Below are 24,814 nucleotides of genomic sequence, written 5' to 3'. Positions count from 1 at the left end.
ACTTGCCCATAACTAATGCAATGGAGTGCAGGTCTGCACGCATATCTGTGTTGTGCTGGACCAGTGTATCCATGGCATCCGCCATCCTCCCCATGGAGACCTGCATACACACATATTTGGGCAGCACTTCATCAGAGAGCAGGTGGACACACTCCTCCAACTCACATGCCACTCTGTGAGGGCTTCCGACAGCTCTGCGTGATGCTCCCCTACCTTCTGCTGACTCTCCTCAATGAGTTGGGAGGCTGAATCCAGAAGCTTGTCATCTGACTTGGGCCTCACAGATGCTTCTTCCCCAGCAGTCCTCCAAGTGCCAGGGAGCTTGGCTGAACCTGCCTCCTCCTGATGCGGACACGTGTCCGTACGGTGACCACCAGATTGCGAGCCCGAGCCTGCTCTAGATCTAGGTCCCACCAAGATGTGTGTCTCTGCACTGGTGCAGGGTGCGGGTAAGTACTGTGACAGGTCATCCAGGCTGCTTATTTCTAGCTCTTCAACGGAGGATGTGTCCTCTTGGTTGGAGGTGAGGACATGGATGGAGCTGAGGGACTGGCTGGCTGAGGGTGTTGGTCACTTGGCAGAGCTCCCTGTGAACCAAAGTAGAGATAATTAGTGCATGGCAGCAGAGTCAAAAGCAGGAGAGCGAGCACTCACATTTGCACTTAGAGAGGGATGATGTGGTGCAGGCTCCTCACCTGGGCATTCGCCGCTGACCTCACCGTCACTGCAGGCATGGTCCACATCCTCACCAGGAGCGATGGCATGCTCCTCAAAGTGAGTGAGGGACCTAATGCGGCTACTCCATCCCGGTCTGGGACCTCTCCCTGCTGTTGTCAGCCAGCTTCTCCTGCATGAAAGCAGATGGAGAGAATGTGAGGAGATCACATGACACCATGTGGAATTTTTGTGTGGTGAGCGGAGCCATGGACAGGATGAGGACGCGAGCTCGAGAGGATATGAGCCTGAGGAAGGTGCCAGAGTATGTGCGAGAGTTTGTGGTGTTGTCCTTTAAGGTGTGAGCTTCCTGTAGATGTGTGATGGGTTTGTGAGTGTGTGAGTTGAGAGTGATGAGAAAGGTGACTTACCCTGGTGGAATGGATGAGGCCAATCATCCTGTTGTGGCAATGAGTGGCTGCCTTCTCTTGCAGAGCACTGGTGCTGACCACCGCTGCTATCACCTCCCATGCTGGATTAATGATGTTGCTGCCCCTTCTTTGGCCAGAGCTGGGGTAGGGGTCATCACGGCGGGCCTCCATTGTTTCCAAAAGGTGCTCGAGGGCTGCATCATTAAACCAGGGGCCTGCAGTCTTCTTGCCTTTCGGGACCATGTCTTCCGTGCAGCAGTCCTGGGTTAGAAGCACTTGGAGATGTGCGTGCAGATATACTTTAAATATGGCGCCCAGAGTGATGGCGTGGTGAGGTGATGGCATGGCAGGTGAATGAGGGCCTACCCACCATTGAAATGGCATATTTCCCAGGAATGCATAATTAATGAGGCGGAATTGGGAGGTTACAGCATGAAAAGCCACCACAGTGGCCAGCGGGTAAAAGAACCTTTTTCCCTTCTGCTGCCATACTTACTGCAAACTTGGGATGATTCCACTCACCAGCTGGGATCATAACAAAGGGTAAAAAGGCATTAATAAGAATGCAGAAAAGATTAATGAGAATGTCTCCAGGATGAGAAACTTCAGTTCTGCAGATAGGTTGGAGAAGCTGATGCTGTTGGTTTTTGGAGGAGAGAAGATTAATTGGAGGTTTGATAGAGATTTTCAAAATTACAAGGGGCCTGGACAGAGTAGAAAGGGAGAAACTTTTCCTGTTAGTGGGAGCATCGAGGAGGTGAAGACAACAATTTAAGGCAAAAGAGAAAATAGTGAAATGATAAAAGACTTCCTCATGCATTGTTAGGATCTGGAATGCGCTGTCTGAGAGTATGGTGGGGATAGGTTCAACTGAGGCTTTCAAAGGGATTTTGATAAGCACCTGAAGAGGAAATAATTTCAGGGAAAGAGCATGGGAGTGGGACTAACTGAATTGCTCCTTGCAGAGAGCTGTGTTGAATGACTCCAGGGCTGCTACTGAGCATCTATTGTGGCATCTATTGTCTTTGATTGTCTTGTATACTTGCAACATTTGCTGCTTTTATTTCAATTTTCAGCATTCAAGTTTTCTTTCCCCTTCAAACATTTAATTTCACTTGTGTATGATTGAAAAAAAATTCAAATATTTAGTCCTAACTCCTGTTGAGGTATGTTATTGGACTAATTTTCAAACTTTGACTAACCACCGTGCACTACATATGTTTGTAATATATTAAAACCCTACATCTCCATGCATTTCCCATATCAGCTATTCCATTATAAGTCAGAATTTTCCGAGCCCGCTGCTGGCGGGCATGATAGGTGACGTGGGCAAAAAATATGGCACGACCTGCTTCACAACAGTGTGAAGTCAGACCGCAAGCATCCGCTCAGCCTGCCAACAACAGGCCACGTTTCCCACCATCGGTCAGCGGAGAGCTAATTGTAATACAGCAGCATATAATTAAAAGGCCATCCTGCCAGGCTCTTGGAATCCCGCCGTATCATCCGTCCACGTTGGCAGGAAAGCTGCCGACATGTTTCACAACAGCACACAGGCAACGTGCACTTGGCGGCCTTCACTTTGGGGGATCTGAGGTGAGTGAGCAGCAGCGTTCTCCAAAGCTCGCCCATTATTTATAGGCCTCAGAAGGGCCGGGGGTCAGGGGCAACTGATGCCTGGCCCCAGAGGTGACTGCTGAGTGGAGGGGGGTGTCCAGGGGGCAAGTGCTAGCCAGCCTCAGAAGCGACCGTTGTCAGTGGGCGTTTGACTGCTGCTCTAATGGTGCATCCCATGCTCAGGAAATCAAGGTGGGGGGCAGGGAAAGAGAAGGAAGGGGCCACGCATTAGGGATGCCTGTATAAACTGACCATCCCTCTGCAACTGAGAGAGATCAGGTGGAGCCACAGTGATATGATTGGGGTTAGGCTCCAAGCCTGCCTGCCCATGCAAGCAACACAGGGGCACCAAAGGGCCACCAAGCGCTCCAAACTGCATATGTTGTACAATCTCCTTACCAACGCTGTCCATGTAGCAGTCATTGCTGGAGGTGCTCACAGCCCCTTGCAATCCCAGCATCCCGATATGGACCAGTGCCTGCCATGTTGCAGGCTGACAGGGCAGCCATGCAGTGCACTCATCTCTGGCCATCCAAGGGGTGACCAGTACTCTCCAGGAAGCATTAAGGGTCAGTCACAAAGGGCCAGGAAAGGTGCTAAGTACAGCCATGATAACCACATCTCTCTCTCTCTTTCATGCTGCAGGAGGACTACGTCAAGATCATGGACCCTGGTGACCTAGATGTATGCCTGATGGCCTACAGAGACCATAGAAGATGGAGGAGAGAGTGACCAAGGTCCCTGGCTGCGCAAAGGCAGGAGCAGCAACCTCATGAAGAAGGAGCAGCAGGGGCTCCCGCACATGCTGCCCAGGAGTGACACTGAGCCGTGGCTGGTCGGCGCCTAGTGACACCCAGGGCCTGCCATTCCTGCAGATGACGGAGAACCAGTGTTGCCTACAACTGTGCCTGTTTAGGGACACATCTCACATCTGCCAGCCACTGCAGGTCTTGGCACCAAGGGGACATGGAGGGCATCCACTGCCAGTGTCTGAAAGTCACCACGGTCCTCAATTCCTATGCCAGTGGCTGCTTTCAGGGCTCCACAGGTGACCTCTGTGGGATCTCACAATCCGCCACCCACAAATACATCATGATGTCATGGATGCCATCTTCTCCATGGCACACAACTTTGTGCATTTCACCTGGGACCGGGACAGCCAGGATGCAAGGGCCATTGGATTCGCCCTGATCTCGGGATTCCCACAGGTGCAGGGTGTGATTGGCTACACTTATGTGGCAACCAGGTCTCCGCCACTACACTCAGTGACTTCATCAACCACAAGGGCTTCCACTCACTGAACGTGCAGCTGGTATACAACCACCAGAAATGCATCCTGCAGGTATGAGCACGGTTTTCAGGGAGTGTGCACGACGCCTACATCCTGAGTCACTCACAGATCCCTGCAGTCTTTCAGGGTCCACAGAGGCTGCAGGGTTGGCTCCTCTGGGACAAGGGCCTACCTGCAGAGGCCGTGGCTGATGACACCCGTGCTGCGGCCTCAGACTTCAGCAGAGCAGCGGTATAATGAGGGTCATGGAGCAGCTCACAACTTGGTGGACCAAACCATCAGGATGCTAAAGATATGGTTCCGGTGCTTGGTCCGGTCTGGTGGAGCCCTGCAATACAGTCCGCAGAGGGTGTCATTCATCGTCGTCACCTGCTGCGCCCTTTACAACCTGGCGTTCCATCCAGGAGACGAGCTGGCTGAGGAGGAGGTGGAGGAGCTGCATGTCTCCTCCGATGAGGAGGAGGCCAATGGGGATGAGGGTAAGGGTGTCCTCAATAGTGATGATGATGGGATGAGACTTTCGCACTGGTTAGATGAGGCAGGTGTGCTCGGAAGGCCCTCTTGGCTGCCGGATTTGTGGAGGACAATTACAACATGCAGTGAGGTGTCCCCGCAGATCCTCACATCATAGCTGTGAATGTTTCACTTCAGTCTGGCTTATGGCAGCGCTAATACACTCTGTGAGAATGCTTCTGTCGTGGAAATGCATTGGAGGCCCTAATAGTCCTCAAATGCAGGAGGATGATGACAACATGCAGTGAGGACACTCCATAGATATTCACACAGCCTCCAAGAATGTCTGACTCCTGTCTGGCTGAGGGAAGCTCGCTTGCACTCTATGATCAGGGCCTTCTCAGATGCAGAGATGAAACTTTAGATGCATCTGATGTCATGTCCATGTTCAGCACCTCAGCCCTTCAGGAGCTGGTATCCAGTATTACTGCTCGCAGATGCTGGTGTCATGGGGGCCAGCCCCACCTTAAAAGTGCTGAAAGCACACTGAGAGAATGAGAGAACTCTGAGGTGCCTGCCCGTTACTTTCTGACAGCAATGACCAGCACTGCTGAGATGCAGGCATCAGTAATGTTTCCAGGGAGTGTGAGGCTGGACCATCACTGTGGTCCGAATGCCACACAGAGCACAGGGAAGAGGCCCTGGACTGAGACACCTTCCTTTTATCTTGTGCAGAAAGATTTCACATCTGAGTGACTGGAACACTGCTCATCAGAACAAGGAGCCATAGGCAGGGAGACGTTCTTAGGACTTTATTAACTATAGCGAACAGTATGTATAAGTGATCAACACCCTGCACACACTGCTTTTACCTAACTTTACTAACTCTTCCGCTGCGTCTTGGCACTCCCCAGACATCTTCGGCAGAGGTGGAGGCAGCCTGCTGACTGTGATGCCCAGTCTGTGATGAATTTGACGGGCATCCTCTGGAGGGCCGAGACTTGGAGGGCCCCGGCCTGCTTTCGGGATCCTGCTGTGTGGCAGTGGCACCCTCCTCGGCCTGTGAAGTTGGAGCTGCGGAGGTCACAGGAACAACATTCGAATGGGCAGGTCACTCCTAGAGTCACCTGAGTGGGTGCCCCGGAGCGTGCACCTGCTGATCCTCCTCCTATGGGCACCTGAGCGCCCTTGGCTGACCTTGTGCATGGAACAGTGAGATCGAGCTGCCCAGCAGTCTTCTTGAGTACACACTGTTGGAGGCCAACTTATGGCATAAGCGATCGAGTTAAGTCCGCACAGCAGCATAGGAGTGATATCCTGGACCAAGGTCTCCATGGTGGCCGCCATCCTGCCAGTGTTGACCTCGGTGCATTGCAATGCCAGCGCTATCACCTCAGCCTGAAGAGAGACAGAATCCTCCATCTGAGGAGTGCAGTGGACATCCCTTCCTGATATTCTCGAGCTTGCCTTTGCAGCTCCCATGACTGTGCCATTACCGAGTCCAGAGGCTCATCATCTGACTTGAATTCAGCAACATTCTGGAGTCCAGCAGCCCTACAAATGCTGGGGACCTGGGAAGCCCCTGCCTCTGCCTGCTGTGGATCGGAAAGTGCAATGTGCTCACCAGGTTGTGATCCTGAGGCTACTCTAAAGCTAGGTCCCACCGAGGTGTGTGTCCCTGCGCTGGTGGAGGGTGTGGGTGAGCGCTGTGACGGGACTTCAGAGAGGGTGCCTTCAGATTCCTCTTCAGAGGTTTCTTTGGGGCTTGATTGGAGGCCCTGGGTCAAGGACTCGGTTTGCCATTTGGCAGGTGTGCCTGTGAAAGCAAGGGGAGATAATTAGTGCATGGCAGTGGCCTGTGAAACAGGACACATCACTCACAGCATGGTTGTCTGATGGATGTTGCACTGCTGGACCCTCACTTGGTAGAGCAGCGCCAACCTCACCATCAGCACAGGACCGGTCCTGGTCATCACTGGCTAGCTGGATGGCTTTGTTTTCGAATTCTGTCAGAGCTTTGACTTCCGGCATCTCTCTACCTGTCTGTGACCTTTCCATCCTGTTGTGAGCCAGTTTATTCTGCATGGATAGAGATGGAGAAAGTGTAAGCAGGACGCCTGCCAGGCCAAATGATAAGTATACCTGGCCTGTGTGGGTGGTGAGTGGTCCCATGGCCAGGATGCGGACAATGATGGTGTGTGTGAAAGAATGAATGGTGATGTCCCTTGAACTGGCAGTGAATGAGGGCCCTGTGGATGTGTGATGGGTTTGTGAGTGTGAGTTGGGAGAGATGAAAGGAATGACTTAACTTGGCCAAACGGAGGAGATAATTCATCCTTTTACGGCATTGGGTGGCTGTCCTCCTCTGAAGAGCGTTTGCGCTGACCACCACTGCCACCACCTCCCGAGCCGGGTTGGTGACTTTGCTGCACATCCTGCGGCTAGATTGGGGGGTAGAGCACATCCCGGTGGGCCTCCATGGCATCCAGCAGTCGCTCGAGGGACCTGTCATTGAAGCGGGGGCTACAGTCTTTTTCCCTCTTATGGCCACGTCACCCAGGCAGCGGTGGTGAGCTGGTGGCGATGAGCGCTTTGCTGGCGGCTGCCTTTTAAAGATGGTGGCCGGTGTGATGCTACAGTGGGCTAAAGGCGGGCAGGTGAATGAGAGCCCACCTACCTTGGAGACATTGGAGTTTCACGGGAGTGAGTAAATAATGAGGCAGACTCAGGACGATACGGCATGAAAACCTGCCATTTTCGTCAGTGGGTAGGACTCCATTTTACTTGTTCGCTACCTCATTTAGTGCAATTCCAGGAAAGCTCCATCTACATTTATACTGGGAATTGCCTACGTAAACTTGTCATGCTGTAATTACACATTGTTTCCAGTGGTGACACCATTGGCTGAATCTTCTGGCTGACGTGCTGGTGGTGGAGCCTGCATGCCAGCGTTGAAAATGTCACGCGCTGACATCACTCGAGCGTCCCGATGTCAGCGCACGGCTTCGCGATAGTTAGGTCGGCGGGTGCACTATACAGTGGGACGCAGGTCCGCCATTAATTAAAGGCCTTATTAAGGCCATTAACAAGGTCATTAACTCACCAATCGACCAGGATTTTGAGGAGCCCGTGCGAACTTTGGGTTGGTGCATGGGCCCAAAGGGCAGGTGTGTGGGTGATTTTTTACAAACCCCATCCAATGGTGGGATGAGGTTTGATATTGGAATTAAAAAAGTTTAATTAAGTTTTTGTGTACTTCATTAACATGTCCCATCTAGTGTAATTTTTTCACATGTTAATAATTTTTTTATTTTTCTATTTTTAATGTTTCACTGCTTTTCAGCGATCTCCCTGAGGCAGCACTTAGCCTCAGGGAGATGTGCGCTCTTTTGTGTGCATGCGTGAAAGAGCGCACTCTGGCAGTTGGGGAATCCCTCATCGCCCTCACAGGAAGTACATAGTGTTTCCCATTGGGCAGCCCGCTGTGTGGGCCTTAATTGGCCCGCCCACGTGAAATGGCGGCGGGGCCTATTTCGGCGGCAGCAATCAGCTGCCCTCCCGCCACCAAGTTGGTCGGGCCCACCCGCCCATCAAGGGCAAAACTCTGCTCCATAACTCTTCAGTTTTGTACAAAATGTCATATGAAATTGAGGACAGAACACAGGACTTTAAATTTAGATCAAAAACATATCTGCACATGCGATCCGAATTAACACTTGTCCTCTAGTCCTCTTCACCTCAAGATTACGCTTGGCCTTCACTCCCACATGCAATGGTGCAAGAGATCCACAAGCATGAAGTGCGTGGAGAGAATAACAAGGAGTGTTCAGATAAATAATAAAATTAGTGCACATTTCATTTTTTAGCCAACAACGAGCGGAAAGTCACATTGTGATCAGCTGATTTCTAGGTCTTCTGGGGACGTTATATTTCCCACACTTTAAGCTAAGCTAATCAGAAGAAGAGTTTTGTGGGCAAAACAGAAGAATTAGGCAACTTCTGCAGGGTTGAGCTCCTTTTGTCCATGGCTGCAGCTTAACAAGTTGCTCAGCAGGATGAGTGGTTGTTTGGCAGAATGGTGAGTCCTGATAAGCTGTTCAGCCATACATTATTTGTAATGAGTCCATTTCCACAGAAAGTGCACTGAGTAAAGTTGAACAGGCCTCCGCAGGCCAGGCATGACAAATCAGTAAGAAGAATGAACTCTTATTTAATACACACTAAAGCATACTAATAGAAAATTAACAGCCCCAGGCCTTGAAATTATGCAACATGAATATTAGCATTTGAATTTAATACATCTGAATACAATTTACAATACCCGTTATCTTAATAGAGGTATTAAACCATTTATTTTAGAAGATCGTTAGATCATAAGAAATAGGAGAAGGAGTCATCTATTCAGCCCATCAAGCCTGTTATGTCATTCAGTAAGATCATGGCTGATCTGATTTTGGCCTTAATGCCATTTTCCTGCCTGTCCTATATAATGCTTGGCCTCCTTGTAGATCAAAATCTGTTCAACTCAATCTTGAACATATTCAATGACACACTTCTCTGCAGTAGAGAATTCCAAATAATAAAAACCCTCTGAGAGAAGGAATTCCTCCTCATCTCGTAAATGGGAAAACTCCTTATTTTTAAACTGTGCCCCCTAGTTCTAGATTCCCCAATGGGGGGAAACATCCCCTCAGCATCTACCCTGTCAAGCCCCCTGAGAATCTTATATCTTTCAATAAGATCACCTCTCATTCTTCTAAACTCGAATGAGTAAGGCCCAACCTGCTCAACCTTTCCTCATAAGACAACCCATTCAGCCCAGGAATCAGCATGGTGAGCTTTCTCTGAACTCCTTCCAGTGCAATTATATCCCTCCTTAAGTAAGGAGACCAAAACTGTACACAATACTCCAGGTGTGGTCTCATCAATGTCCTGTACGGTTGTAACAAGACATCCCTATTTTCATACTTCACCTCGTTGCAATAAAGGCCAACATTCCAACTGCCTTCCTAATTGCTTGCCATACCTGCATGCTAACTTTTTCTGATTCATGTACACCAGATCCCTCTTTATTCCAGCATTTTACACTCACTCCGTTTAAATGATATTTTGCTGCGCTATTCTTCCTGCCAAAGTGGATAACTTCACATTTTCCCACACTATACTCCACCTACCAAAATTTTGCCCCTCAGTTAACCTATTTATATCACTTTGCAAACCCCTTGTAACCTCCTTACAGCTTGCTTTGCAACCTATCTTCGTATCATCAGCAAATTTGGCTACAATACAATCAGTCCTTTCATCAAAGTCATAAATTTAGACCATAAATAGTTGAGACCCCAGCACTGATCTCTGTGGTACTCCACTAGTCACTGCTTGCCAACCTGAAAATGATCCATTTATCCCAACATACTGTTTCCTGTTAGTTATCCAATCCTCTATCCATGCTAATATATCAAGCCCAAAACCAGGGTTTCTTATCTTGTGCAATAACCTTTAATGCGGCACCTTATTGAATGACTTTTGGAAATCCAAATACACTACATCAACTAGTTCCCCTTTATCCACCCTGCTTGTTACATCCTCATAGAACTTTAATAAATTTGTCAAATACAATTTCACAAAACCATGTTGACTCTGCCTGATTTTATTATGGTTTTCTAACTGCCCTACAACTACCTCCTTAATAATCTATTCTAGTATTTTGCCAATGACAGATGTTACACTAATTGGACTATAATTTTCTGCTTTCTGTCTGGATAATGCTCCATTAGAATAATGGACAAAAGAATTGTATCACTAGGGTAGAACTTCTAGCCAGCAAAAGTTGTGTAAGAATTCTTTATGTGCATTTATCATATGTTTCTGAATGCTATTCTATTATTTAAGTGGCTGGATGCTGCAATTTCTATGGTGGAACTTTGAGGTCTTTGTTGCAAAGTTACCTGCCTGCAAGAAAAATATCAATACAAAATAGTACTGAACATTGTACATTTATAATTGTAATATTTTATTACTTTTAGTTTGGAAAAGCAGATATAAACTTTCAAGAATAGTAATTTGTTCTTTTGTCTAGTTCAGATCTATTACTGGAGTTCCTCAATTCAATAGTTTGAAGGAAACCCACACTGCTGTTTAAAACAGATCCAATAACATTGCAAGTTAATACAGCATTTGAGAAATTCTTTTGACATTGCCCTGTTTAGACAACTGGGCATATCAGACTCCCAAAGCCAGTTTTGGCTCTGACACTTCCAGGAAGCACATCAAATGATTTGTGAATTTGCCCCAAGAAAATAAGTTGTAATCCTTCAGTAGGACCTCCTAAACATGACAGACCCAGAGCCATTCAGTGAGCTTGTGCTGATCACTTTGGTATCTTTCATTTTCACTGTATTACGCTCACGTGAGGAGGAGTAAAATATGACTCCCCTATCATTCCAAGTTTGACTGTAACTGGATTTTCTTGTGAATTTAGAAATATTTAGGTATTTACTCAATGCCTGTGTTTAACAATTTACATACTGATTGCAAAGAAACTAGTTTGACAGTCTTTCTGGAGATTTAAAACAAAAAGGGGTTAGTTTCATTAAGTTAAAAACACACTCAGGTAAAGCTAGTGAAACATTCACACGCACACACACACACACACACACACGCACAGAAACACGCAAAATTTTCAATTTATACTGTAGGTAGTTACTTTCTTAACAAAATTAAAAAATAATGCTGAAAGATTTTTTAAAAACTTGAGAGTTCACTGTTTATGAGTCCTTGCCTGGGCACTGTGGCTGCGGCAGAAATTTTCCCAAGTTCCTTTAGATTCCAAGAGTTGAATTGAAGCTCATGGAACTGCAATTTCAGGAGATAATTTCTTTTTAACCTGTAATCAATCTCTTCCAGAACTCATTGAGCTTTGCACCTGAGGTTCCTTTTGATGGAACATTCACTATCTCTGTGCTGGATTTTTAAACTGTAAGTGATAGGGTCTCAACTTGGGAGACAAGAAAAGGTAGCTCGTTATTGCTCCATTGGCAGCTTTTCCAAAGTACTCAACACTGTTTGCAGGTTTCATGCAGTATTAAGAGATTTCAAAATGGTTACTTCCATTGCATCACCTCTCTCTCCTCATAATAACTTCAAAAGACATTTATTTAACTGATGCCTCAACCAATAGTGTTTTTATTTCATGGCTGGGGCATAGATTGGGTTGATGAGTAGATTCTGTAATATCCCTGAATCAGTCATTATCCATCTTGATGAGATAGGAAGACAGCTTTCACATTAACTATTGCTCTAGCAGATATTCTGTCTCCACTGAAGAAGTAGTCCTATAGGAATGTAAATGTAGGTCCAATTAATTTTTAAGTTAATCCTGTTGAAGTAGTTATTGACATCCTCAGGTGTGAAATTCCAGAGAAGGATGTTGCAGCATGCCTGTATTGTATTCTACATTGGAACTTTGGAACTTCACAGAAACTGGTCACTGGAAAGGCCAGACATCAGGTGACTTTGCAGCCATCTTTAGTCAGTGTCCTTTCTTGTCTTTAAAAAAGTCCCTTTTAAACAGTTCAGTATATGTTTGGTCAGCTGTGAAATTGCAGATTAATATCACTCATGCACAAGTCACATCATCGTGAAAACTATAAAGCAAACAGCTAATGATGGGAGCAACATGATCAGTAGGGAAAATCGCTGATTGCATGCACCTTTGAGAGATCAGTAATATCCTAGGATCAAATTGGGCCAGTTAAAATACAAACCATAGGAAAATATTTGGACCTAAACAGCAAATGTGATTCATATGCGATTGGCCATGTTAGTCAGGTGGAGTCAAGGCTGTTTGGCTTGATGGCTCCATTCTGGAATCTGTTTGTGTGCCACAGAGTCATAGACCCAGGTCTCCCAATCCTAGTAGCAGTGAAAGCTGGGATGTTCATGAGATTCGCAATGACATCAGAATTCTCGCGGAGCCAATTTACGCCAGAACCAGGAACATCCGATAATTCAGAAATGACACTGCGAGAGCCCTTGCTGATGGTCCCCCTGTGGGCCTCTAAATAATAAAGTTAAGTTCACCCTGGTTGTTAAACTGTTTTAATCAAAGCTGTTCCCATCACCCATAAAGTCTGCTCAGGAGGGAAGCTCTAATTAAATCAGGAAGCATGTCAAAGCATTCCAGGACCCATGGCAACCGCAACATTGCTCACGCCACCTCCAACACAGCTCACAGCATCCCAACCCCCTACACCCCAACAATGCTGACCTCCACCTGAACCACCTTCTTCAGGCACACCTTCTGGAATGGTGGGGTGTGGGGCGTGGTAAGCATTGCTGAGGTGGCAAGCATTTTCAGGGGTAGGTGAGGGAGGTGAACAATGTTGAGGGATGGGGGGGATGTAAGCAGTGTCAGAGGGTGTGGGGTGGGTGATTAGTATTTGGGGTGCTGCGGATGGGTGAGTAACATCTGAAGCATGAGTGTATCAGCATTGTCATGGGGTAGGAGCAAGCATTTTTGGGGAATCGAGGGAGAGAGAATTATTGGATGGATAAGCATTGGCAGATGGATGAGTGAGGTAAGCATTGTCGGTTGCTGAGAACTGTCGGAGATATGGGAAGGGGTGATCATTGTTTGCAGGGTGACACTTGGCGTTTAGGTGATGGAGGTGAGTATTGTTGGGGGTTCGGCATTGTTTGGGGATGAGGGATGTTGGGAGTGAATGAGGAAGGTGAACTGCCAGGGCGTGGATCTGGTGGGGCACAATGTCAGGGGTGTGGGGGGGTGAACAATATCGGGGGTATGGGGGAGTGAACAATGTCAGGGGTGTGGGGGGGTGAACAATGTCGGGGATGTGGGAGGGTGAACAATGTCGGGGATGTGGGGGGGTGAAAAATGTCGGGGATGTGGGGGGTGAACAATGTCGGGGATGTGGGAGGGTGAACAATATCGGGGGTGTGGGGGGGTGATCAATGCTCGTGGTATGGGGGTGTGATCAATGTCGGGGATGTGGGAGGGTGAACAATATCGGGGGTATGGGGGAGTGAACAATGTCAGGGGTGTGGGGGGGTGAACAATGTCAGGGGTGTGGGGGGGTGAACAATGTCGGGGGTATGGGGAGGTGAACAATGTCAGGGGTGTGGGGGGGTGATCAATGTCGGGGATGTAGGGGGTGAACAATGTCGACGGTGTGGGGGGGATGAATAATGTCAGGGGTATGGGGGAGTGAACAATGTCAGGGGTGTGGGGGGGATGAATAATGTCAGGTGTGTGGGGTGTGTGAACAATGTTGGGGGCGTGCGGGGGGTGAACAATATCGGCTGTGTGGGGGGGTTATCATTATTGGGGGTGTGGGGGGGTGAACAATGTCAGCAGTGTGGGGGGTGTGAACAACGTTGGGTGCATGGGGGGGTGAACAATGTAGGCGGTGTGGGGGGGTTATCATTGTTGGGGGTGTGTGGGGGTGATCAATGCTCGTGGTATGGGGGGGTGAACAATGTCGGGGGTGTGGGGGGGGTGATCAATGCTCGTGGTATGGGGGGGTGAACAATGTCGGGGATGTGGGAGGGTGAACAATATCGGGGGTATGGGGGACTGAACAACGTCAGGGGTGTGGGGGGGTGAACAATGTCGGGGGTGTGGGGGGGTGATCAATGCTCGTGGTATGGGGTGTGAACAATGTCGGGGATGTGGGAGGGTGAACAATATCGGGGGTATGGGGGAGTGAACAATGTCAGGGGTGTGGGGGGTGAACAATGTCGGGGGTATGGGGAGGTGAACAATGTCAGGGGTGTGGGGGGGGCTGATCAATGTCGGGGATGTAGGGGGTGAACAATGTCGACAGTGTGGGGGGGATGAATAACGTCAGGGGTATGGGGGAGTGAACAATGTCAGGGGTGTGGGGGGGATGAATAATGTCAGGAGTGTGGGGTGTGTGAACAATGTCAGGGGCGTGGGGGGGGTGAACAATATCGGCTGTGTGGGGGGGTTATCATTGTTGGGGGTGTGGGGGGGTGAACAAGGTCAGCGGTGTGGGGGGTGTGAACAATGTTGGGTGCGTGGGGGGGTGAACAATGTAGGCGGTCTGGGAGTGTTATCGTTGTTCGGGGTGTGCAGGGGTGAACAATGTCGGCGGTGTGGGAGGGGGTTATCATTGTCGGGGGTGTGGGGTGCAAACAATGTCGGGGGTGTGTGGGGGTGAGCAATTCAGGGGTGTGAACAATGTCGGGGGTGTGTGGGGGTGAGCAATTCAGGGGTGTGAACAATGTCAGCGGTGTGGGGGGGTTATCATTGTCGGGGGTGTGGGGGGATGAACAATGTCAGCGGTGTGGGGGGTATGAACAATGTAGGTGGTGTGGGGGGTTATTGTGGTTGGGGGCGTGGGGGGGTGAGCAATGTCGGGGGTGTGGTGGGAGTGAGCAATGTCGGGGGTGTGGGGGTGTGTGAACAATATAGGCGGTGTGGGGGGTTATCGTTGTTGGGGGTGTGCAGGGGGTGAACAATGTCGGCAGTGTGGGAGGGGGTTATCATTGTTGGGGGTGTGGGGGTGAACAATGTCGGGGGTGTGGGGGTGAACAATGTCGGGGGTGTGGGAGGGGGTTATCATTGTCGGGGGTGAGGGGGTGAACAATGTCGGGGGTGTGGGGGGTTATTGTTGTTGGGGGTGTGCAGGGGTGAACAATGTCGGCGGTGTGGGAGGGGGTTATCATTGTCGGGGATGTGGGGTGCAAACAATGTTGGGGGTGTGTGGGAGTGAGCAATGTCAGGGGTGTGGGGGAGTGAGCAATGTCGGGGGTGTGGGGGGGCTGAACAATGTCGGGGGTGCGGGGGGGTGAACAATGTCGGGGGTGGGGGGTGAACAATGTCGGGGGTGTGGTGGGGGGTGAACAATGTCGGGGGTGTGGTGGGGGGTGAACAATGTCGGGGGTGTGGGGGGTGAACAATGTTGGGGGTGTGGTGGGGGTGAACAATGTCAGGGGTGGGGGGTGAATAATGTCGGGGGTGTGGTGGGGTGAACAATGTCAGGGGTGGGGGGTGAACAATGTCGGGGGTGTGGTGGGGTGAACAATGTCAGGGGTGGGGGGTGAACAATGTCGGGGGTGTGGTGGGGTGAACAATGTCGGGGGTGGGGGGGTGAACAATGTCGGGGGTGTGGGGGAGGTTGAACAATGTCGGGGTGGGGGGGTTATCGTTGTCGTGGGTGTGGGGGGACCTGAGCAATAGAAAACTGGAGGCCAACCCTGTCTACTGCAGCACATTGCTATGAAAGGCGTGTCCTCATTCAATCCTATTTTGCAACTTGAAAACTGTATTGATGGAATATTACTTTTAAAATTGTAAATTCACGTGCCAATGTATTTTTTAAGAAGGTTATTTCAATTGAAAGTATATTGGACCTTCACATTATGTATAGATCGCTGCTTTGCAGTATGGTAGAATGCAATAACTGTCCACAATGTGTTACACAATTGTCTAAGAATTGCCCTGGTCACTATGGGCAAAATGTTTAGCTTGGCCCAACCTGCTCAAGTTTAAAATGGCGCACGTTGACATTGGACGAGTGTCCCGACGTCAATGAGCAGTCGCGCACTATTTCATTCGGAGGGTGAGCGCCGGAGTCGTCAGCTCCCCCGCCGATAATTAAAAGGCCCGTTAAGGCCATTAAGGGATCAATTAAATAGAATATTTTGCTGCTCATCCGACCTTATGGTTGGCCGGCAGTCGGAAAGGCCAAGCGGCCTTTGCACTTTTTCAGAAGCCTCATCCATGGGCAAATAAAAAGAAAGTTATAAATTTAAAATGTAATTAATATTTTTTAACACTCTTCATCTCCCTGAGGCAGCTCGGTCTCCTTCCCTGCCTGCACACGCAGCACTGAGCGCTGCCGCTCGCATTTCACATTGGGAGGGCCTTAATTGGCCCACCGGCGTGAAATCGCCTTCCGGCCTCGATCGCGGGCTTCCCAACTGCCCCGCCCCTGCTGACCCCACCCGACAAGGGTGAAATTCTGCCATATGCGCAATAAGATTGTAAATGGGATCACAGTCATTTGCTCTGGCCAATATTTTTAATTACATTGTAAACACACTTTATTCAACACCTCCACAATTTCACAGGCAGTAGTTAAAGGATGTCTTCATGAAGGCATGATGTTGGAAAGTACAATAACCAGAGCAATCTTATTTCATCACCGAGACATCCCACCCTCCCGACCACCGAGAAAGGGGGAAAATTAGACAGTGAATGGGATTTTCTGGCCCCGCCCACCACCAGGAATGTCCAGTTCCACTGAGAGTCAATGGGCTTTTGGCTGGGCTGCCCAATCTACCACTGCAGGTCCTGCCACGATGGGATTGGAAAATCCTGGCCAGTGTTTCTGTCTCTGGTTACTTTCCAGTGATCCATGCTGGAAAGTGTATGGACAGCAAATGAGAACAGAAATGGGTTCAGTTGTGTTGCCCTCAACAGTCAAAAACACTGGTTGCTGCTTAGTGTTTTGGTTTACATATTATGTACTGGAGGGATATTAGTATCCCTGGGACCATTCGCTGGAAGACTTAATAGGAGAAAGAAAAACACAGGAAAAGAAAGTTTTTGAAAGAGGCTTTTATACACATGGGGGTGATCATTAAGTTGGCAATTATATCACTGCACAATCCTGTCTGTGTAGCCACGATAATTTGTTTTATAGGATACATTTCACTGTGACATCTCCCTTTGAAGAAAAAATTCTCATCTTCCTGGAGAGTGAAGCTACTGCACTCACCACAAATCATCTTGCCTGAAAACAAATTTCACAAACTTAACATGACACATGTTTGCATTTCAGAGATTGCCATGCAGGGTGAGTTTTTTTTTTTATCTTTCTTCCCTCAATAAGAGGGAAGCACCTCATTCCTATTCCGCTTTTTCTCATTGCAGCACAATTGAGGAGCTTGCTGTGCAGTGAATTGTAGATGTGACTCCTGTTCTATCCTTTAGTGGCACAGACATGTTGAAGTTTTCAGAAAGCCCCAGAAGCAAGTATTTATGGAATATTATTTGAGCAGAAAGAATGCACCTTGACTGCTATGGAAATAATTTAAAAATATGCACCCATATGAAGCTAGATTTAAAAATAAGCCCGGAGAACCTGTATTCCATAATTCCAATGTTTCAGGTAAAAAAAGTCAAGTTCTCTTCCAGGCTAGCTCAACACTGGTGAAGCAGATAGTTCAGTTTCATGTAATGTCTTAGAAAGCATTTTCAATCAGAATTAAAGACAACAAAAAAAATCCCACGTTTATCAAGCCTTGAACTGAACAAATACGCAACTGCAAATTTTGACATGTGACCTAACACCTTCAGACCACTGACACATATTTGCCCAGGTTTTCCGGTCTCCAGATCATTGGGATCATTGATGTACCCACCCCCAAGCTATACTTCAGAACCCTGTGGAATTCCCGATGCACTGACTCTGTGGGAATTGCCCGAGAAGTTTGAACTTCTGATGGGCAATGCCCCTGCTTTCTGGAGCCGCCGAAAAGGCTTCCAACTCTGAGTTAGAATCAGAGACTTTGGGCAGTTCTGACTTACCTGAATAGTTACCCAGAAAATGTTAGACAGCAAAATCCAAGTCTAACGCCTGGGTAACTATACAATTGATCCCCGATTCCCCACCAACAGCCTCCAACTCTCTCAGACATGACCTGACTATCCCCAATCCCCTGACTCCCTCCAAACACCTGACTCCCTGCCTGATCCCCTGACCTGACCTGACTAACCCTTGACCTGACAACTCCTTTTGATCCAACTCAACTACCCCGACCCACCTACACAGCTGCCACCCTACCACCTCATGCACCTGCCAATCAAGCCGCCTATCACCCTAGCCAGCTGCCATCCTACCCACTTACCCACTTACTTCGCCCATCCTACCCGCTTACACACCTACACATTCATCCATTCAACCGCTCACTCACCCATTCACTCATGCACTCATTCAATAACACACTGAAAAGGTATTTAACCGCCCCAAAACTTGTCAGTCTTTTAGTGAACATTTCCCAGAATACGGCAGCTAGTGCTGTAAAAATGAGTTTGTTATAACCTCTCCTGAAGATCCAAATGGCTACGAGGAAGCCATTTGATTGATGACTGCTCCACATTTCTGAAGAAGCTGGGGTCGGAAGGCCCGGCCAGAGATGCGGAGCTCCGTCGTGGTACAGGAAAGTAGGAGAGGAGTGGCAATCTGACGGTGATTGCTGCTCCCCAGAATAACTAGGCCATTCAGTTTTTGCACTAAAAATACACAGCATTCGTTAACTCAACATAAGGCACAATATACTAAGACTACAGGTATGCCTACAGGTAAGACTACATGGACTCCACTTTGAATAGCTGTAATGTTAAAGGATCTGCTATTGTTGGAGAAATAATAACTCAGAACAGTTTAAACTGTTATTAATGGCAATGGGTTCATGAAATGGTATCCAAGGCTCTCATTGGTAGAAATTGAACCCTGATATTTCAAGAATATTGTTTTTTTAGTGTTTAAATGATGAAGACTTCATGTAGAAAATTATACGACCAGTACTCTGTCTAAACATTTCAAAAATATCCAGGTTGCAAAGACCATGGAAGAACCATGCAACCATCTTAGGCCTTTGCTATCAAACCAGATTGATCTTTATCTCTCCCTCTCACACAATGACAGTATTTAATCAAATGAAGTCATTGTAACAATGAAAATCATAATCAGAGATGGTTACCATCTTCGTCTTTGAACTATCCGGAAGTACAGTGGAATTCTGTCCAGCAGGTTGAATGGAAAACGTTGTTCAAACTGCACTTGCCATGTGTAATGGGAATGACGGGATCAGTGATTATTCAGTCAGGAGTGAATTGTAATTTGGCAGAGATTTACTTTTGTCAGGATTGAAACTGGTATGTACAGGCATTCAATTGCTCAGATATTGAAAAACGAAAAGTCTGAAGATATTAATGTCACCATAACTACCAATCGGAATACATTTGTCAACAAACGTGAACTATTCAAATGCCTATTCTATTTATGCATGCCACCCACTTCAATGTTGTTTTTTTTTTACCACTTTGTGTCATAAATGCTAACTAGTCTCAAAAAATCTGAAAGTTCCAGAATCACAAAACCTCCAGTGTATTGTTAAAAAAGACTCAGCACCAGATCCAGGCCCAAAACAAGCAGCAATTATACAATCGACCCTTCAGGGCACAAATGACATTAGCAGATGATTCCATGTGTACCCAGATTTTACAAATATCTAATTCAAAGGTCTTCGCTCTCTAACAACCATGAAGTCCAGGGTGCTTATTCGGGGTCATTCCTCACAGACATTAAGAACTTCAAACACTATGACGTATAACAAAGAAAAATACTAATGCCTTAAGTAATATACACAACTACTGACTACAAGTCTCCATTATATTTCAGTCATTACACAACTCCATGTATATAGAGATATCTGTTTTCTGATGATGCTTGTTGCCCGTCTTGTGCACGAAGTTACCTACTGTTTCCTTCAGGAGAGTATGACATACGAATCATGGATTTGCTATTATGAATTGGAACTTAGTCCAGGAAAAATAGGTAAAAGACTACTTAGCATCTGGCACTGCCACGTAAAAACATGTAATACAGATACTAAGGTAATTTTGAAGTGCATTCTGCAAGACTGCAAAGCAGTGTACTGTGCCTTTAAGAGCAGTAAATCACAAAGATCAAAGAGACGCTGCATACAGACACTACACTGTATTATGTACAATCAAATACTTATCTTCACTGTACATATAGTCTCCTTAATAAAACATGCATTCAGTCCTTTTTTCCTACAGCATTTGATACACTACATAAAATACCACTATAAATTACTATTTTGGCATTTTTTTTTCAATCACAAAGATACGTTTTTGCATCAACACCATGAACAAAAACCTCCATCCTTTTTCCAAACATGGCCGGTACATGCTTGTGTCTGGTATCTGCATAAGTCTTTTGTGTATTGGTAATGGACTGCAGGAACTCTGGCAGCTCTGAACTCAGTGCAGGGAATACATCTGAGGAACAATATGCTGACAGACCCCTCAGTGGAAATCTAATCAGTTCCAGCCCACATCCCTTCGCATGCACTGCACAGAAACTATTTAACTTTCATTAAACAGTGTTTGATATCAGCTAAATAGAATGCATACGGCTTCAATATCGCTCATATGGTCTCGTTTGTCATTGGCCAGCAGTGCTAGTTCACATTTTTTTTCTTCTCTTGCCTGTGTCATTACCATATAGCTGTCTTTAAAAAAGGAAGGCCTTTGAAGGTGTAGTTAATACATAGATTCCTTTCCCTTTTGTTGTATGGCCACATTGTTGAAGTAGTGATTCATGTATGTCATGAATGTCATGTATGTCCCATGCATCCTCCATTAATTACTTGTAATGTAGCTTTATCTCAGTAGCTGGGACAACTATCTTCAGCTTCTGTCTCTCAGAGGCATCTGACTCACAGCCTAATGCATTTTTTTTATTTCTCTTAGCTGCTCATTTGCAGTCACTCAGCTTCACTGGTGCTTGCATTACAACCACCAGGACATGCATTTACAGATTTTCTGCATAAACATTCCTATCTCTCAAACTAAATTGGATTCCTCTGTAGTATATGCATAAAGTGGCTGCCAATTGTGGGTATGAAATGTAATTTTTTGCCCTCATCTGAATGTAGCTGATTGGTGATGTTCACTGGCACAGAGCACATAGCTTCTCCCGTCGCTGCCCCTTCTATTCTCTCAATCTCTGACTAGAATTATGCTCCTGAGGAATTCTCCAGGGTAATTGAATGCACTGTACAGTAAAGCTGTTTTCACAGCAGCAACATATGTAAAGACACCTGAGCTGCAGAAAGTTGTGGCATGAAAGGGCTCACAATCAGACCTCTTTGCTCCCTTGCCATCAAGGGTTAATTTCATAATGGATGTGTCACCTGATTGCCTGGCTGGTTAGCCGGCCAAGTCTTGTAGCGCCTGCAGAGAACCTCAAGCTGTGATATGGAGCCAGCAAATACCATTAATCCTCTCAATAAGAAGGATCACATATGTAAAATGTCTGGAGCTATAACTAGTTGGACAGGTAGAGGGGAAAGGCAGATCAGGGTAAAATGAGCATATGCAGACAATAGCTAGAGTTTGCAAACTGCATTTGACCATCTCTCTCCCTCTATCTCTTTCACTTCCTTTTTTCCTCGTATTTCTCTCGACTTAATATTAACAGGTTAGGATTTCTGTGTGAACACTAAAATGTCAAGCAGATGATTTACTAAATGTTTATTGAATACCTCATTTTTAAATAGGAAGTATTTTTGATTAAAAACCTGTAACTCAAAAGCAGCTTTTACCTTTAAGTCTGTAGCCTGGTAGTAGAGATTGTTATTAAATGCAAAAACATAATCATCATGACTATCAACACACTTTACTAATAATCTACATATTAATTATCCCCAGCAATTTGAAAAGAAAAAATATGGCTTTCCATTATCCGTTAGAAATGTGCTGCTGTTGATTCATCCTGAGGCAAAATCTCATTAAGGTTGTTCACTTAACAGTTTATTGAGAAATTATGTGTTATGTGGCATAACATAAAGCCAAATTTGAGTTCACAAGGTGTGTCACTGGAATCCAGTGTATTTGTTAAAGGTGCAGATTCTTCAGCTCAATTTCTACTTGACATTAAAGAAACACCGCTAAGCAAGATTTAAATAAATCTCAACGTATCTCCCAAAGCTTTGATACAGTCATGAAAATCATTATATGCATAGGGTTTGATGCTTATGCATCAAAGAACAAATCTCCAGTCCTTCCTTCCTATGAGGAGTCACATTATGTTGCATCTTGCACTGGCAACTCACATGAGGTTTTAGATGCACTATTGACAACATGCTGTGGATGTTTCTCTGGTCCTTGCAGGCCTAACTATAAAAGTAAAGTAGATAATACTGATGAAAAACTTTCAAGAGGTCAGTCTTTGTAGCATCAACTCTCCAAACAGCCATTGCAAAGGGATCGGTGGTCCTGAAGGGATGCTGTACTCGATTATAAAATGAAAGGGCAAAATGTGATTCCGGTAAAAAAAACTGCATTTCCAGAGCACCTTTCATGACCTCAGGGTCCCAAAATGTTTTACAGCCAATGAAGTGCTTTTAAATTGTATTCAATGTCATAATGTAGGAAACACGGCAGCCAATTTGCACATAGCAAGCTCCCACAAATAGCAATGCCATTTTTTATAACCAGCTAGTTTGTTTTTTAGCGAAGTTGATTGAGGGACAAGTATTGCCCAGGATGCCAGGAGTAACTGTCCTTCTTTGAAATAGTACCATGGAATATTTTTTGCCCCCTGAGAGAACAGATGGGGTTTCAGTTTGCTGTCTCATCTGAAAGGCAGCACCTCCAACAATGCAGCCCTCCCTCAGTACTGCACTGGAGTGTCAGATTAGACTTTTGTGCTCAAGTGTCTGGAGTGGAACTTAAACCCACAGCTTTCTGACTTACAAGCAAGAATGCTACGAGCTGGGGTCATCTATGTGACACTTCTGCTTGTGGTCAATGGTTACATCTTGGTAGCCCACAACCTGAGCTCACAATCTTCTGACTCAGAATAATTCCCTAATAATTCTCCAGCATTGTACTTCTCATTACGCAACTAGCATATAATCTGAGAGACTGCAAGAGAGGGTTCTCCAAATAAAAAGTTGGTCAAAATGTAACAAAAAAAATTATGCTACCCTTCAAAACTGAATTGCTTGAACTGTTTTTTAAGGGGGATTAGACGTAACCTCACTTTGAAGTTGCATTTCCCCATCCAGTGGAAATTTTCACAGGTCCCCCTCATAATTCTGCAGAACTCTGAACAAGTCCCCACTCACAATATTTTTTGTGGGGCCAATTTGAAAACCAATTATGATGAACTGCCAAAAGTTTAACCATCTTTGCCAGCCCTGACATCAACAGAGTTATACCAGGTCAGTGTGTTTTAAATAGACTACAGCCACTGAGACTTGAATTACAGCTAAAGGTCTCAATCACAGAATGATTTGATTTTTAAAAAGTGGTGAGATTTACAGGTGATACCAAACTAGGAGAGGTAGTGGAATCAGAAGAGGCAGCTCAGGAGTAATAGGATAACCTGGGCAAGATATGTGAGTAGGCAGAACAATAGCAGATGGAATTCATTGGGGTCTAATGTAACATGTTTCACATTGGAAAAAGAAATAGATGATATGAATACTCAATAACCTGGGTTGGAAAAGTTAAGGATAAAGCTGAAACAAAACTAGGAGTCTTGGCTGACTCAGCAGGCGTACTCTTCTGCATTTAGTCCTGTCAGAACAGTGGAAATATTTGTACGTGGGGAGCCTGACTCACTAATTGGTAGGCTTTACCAAGGCTCTTTTCCCAAGCCACGGCATTAGCATCCCACATCTGGGTTCCTTGATCAATCAGAGAGGGTGGGTGGAATGTCCCATCCATCCCGATAAAGAAAAAAGATGTCTAATTAAAGAGACCATAGCATGGATTACAAAGGCTATCAGAAGAATGGACAGGGGACTTGGGAAGGCTGTTCCCTGGTCCCTCACTTTTACCTGGTAGTCCTGCTCTGGGATCAGATGGGACACGGTGAGGTAATCTTTCCTAAGGATAAGAGGAAGAGGAGAACCTCGCCAGCTAAACAGGTGCACGTGTAAGTGTCCGAGGAAGTCAACCGCAGGAGTATGGCCCATCAAACCTGGAGGCAGTACATTAAGAGGATCCAAGATCTCAGAAAATTGGGAAAGGTGAGTGGAGTAACACTTTCAGGTGCCAAGCCTCACACTTTGACTTGTCCAGCACTCTCCTGCACAACACCCCTCAAGTCAACACACTTTGCTGCTCCTTTCATCTCTGGACACCTCTCGGGACACCTCGTATCCCAATCTTCACAGCCAACACTCACTATCATCCTCATCCTATTGCCCTCTTGCAGCCATGCCTCACTGTCACGATCCACAAATGTTGTCCTTCCCTCATCTCCATCAAAGCCATTACAAACAATTAAACCTGTCTGTTTCTTCTCCTTACAGGAGAAGTAAGCACACAACATGATGAGAAGCTTCAAACAGGGGAGTGGCCCTCCAGCAACATGAACCCTATCAGCTACTGGCAATGCATGCCCACCTGATCCACCGTGAAGCAGGTCTTATCCCTGGAGCTGCAGATGTCAGCAACCACCTACTGTGAGACTCTGAGCCTCCTAAGGTGCGACATGTTGAGAGAGCTGATCCTCTGCTTGTAAACCCTAATTTGGAGCTCTCACCTCCTTCCAGT

Source organism: Carcharodon carcharias, chromosome 2 (genome assembly GCF_017639515.1).
Source record: "Carcharodon carcharias isolate sCarCar2 chromosome 2, sCarCar2.pri, whole genome shotgun sequence".
NCBI classification, from domain to species: Eukaryota; Metazoa; Chordata; class Chondrichthyes; order Lamniformes; family Lamnidae; genus Carcharodon; species Carcharodon carcharias.
Note: the sequence above shows the minus strand (reverse complement) of the source record.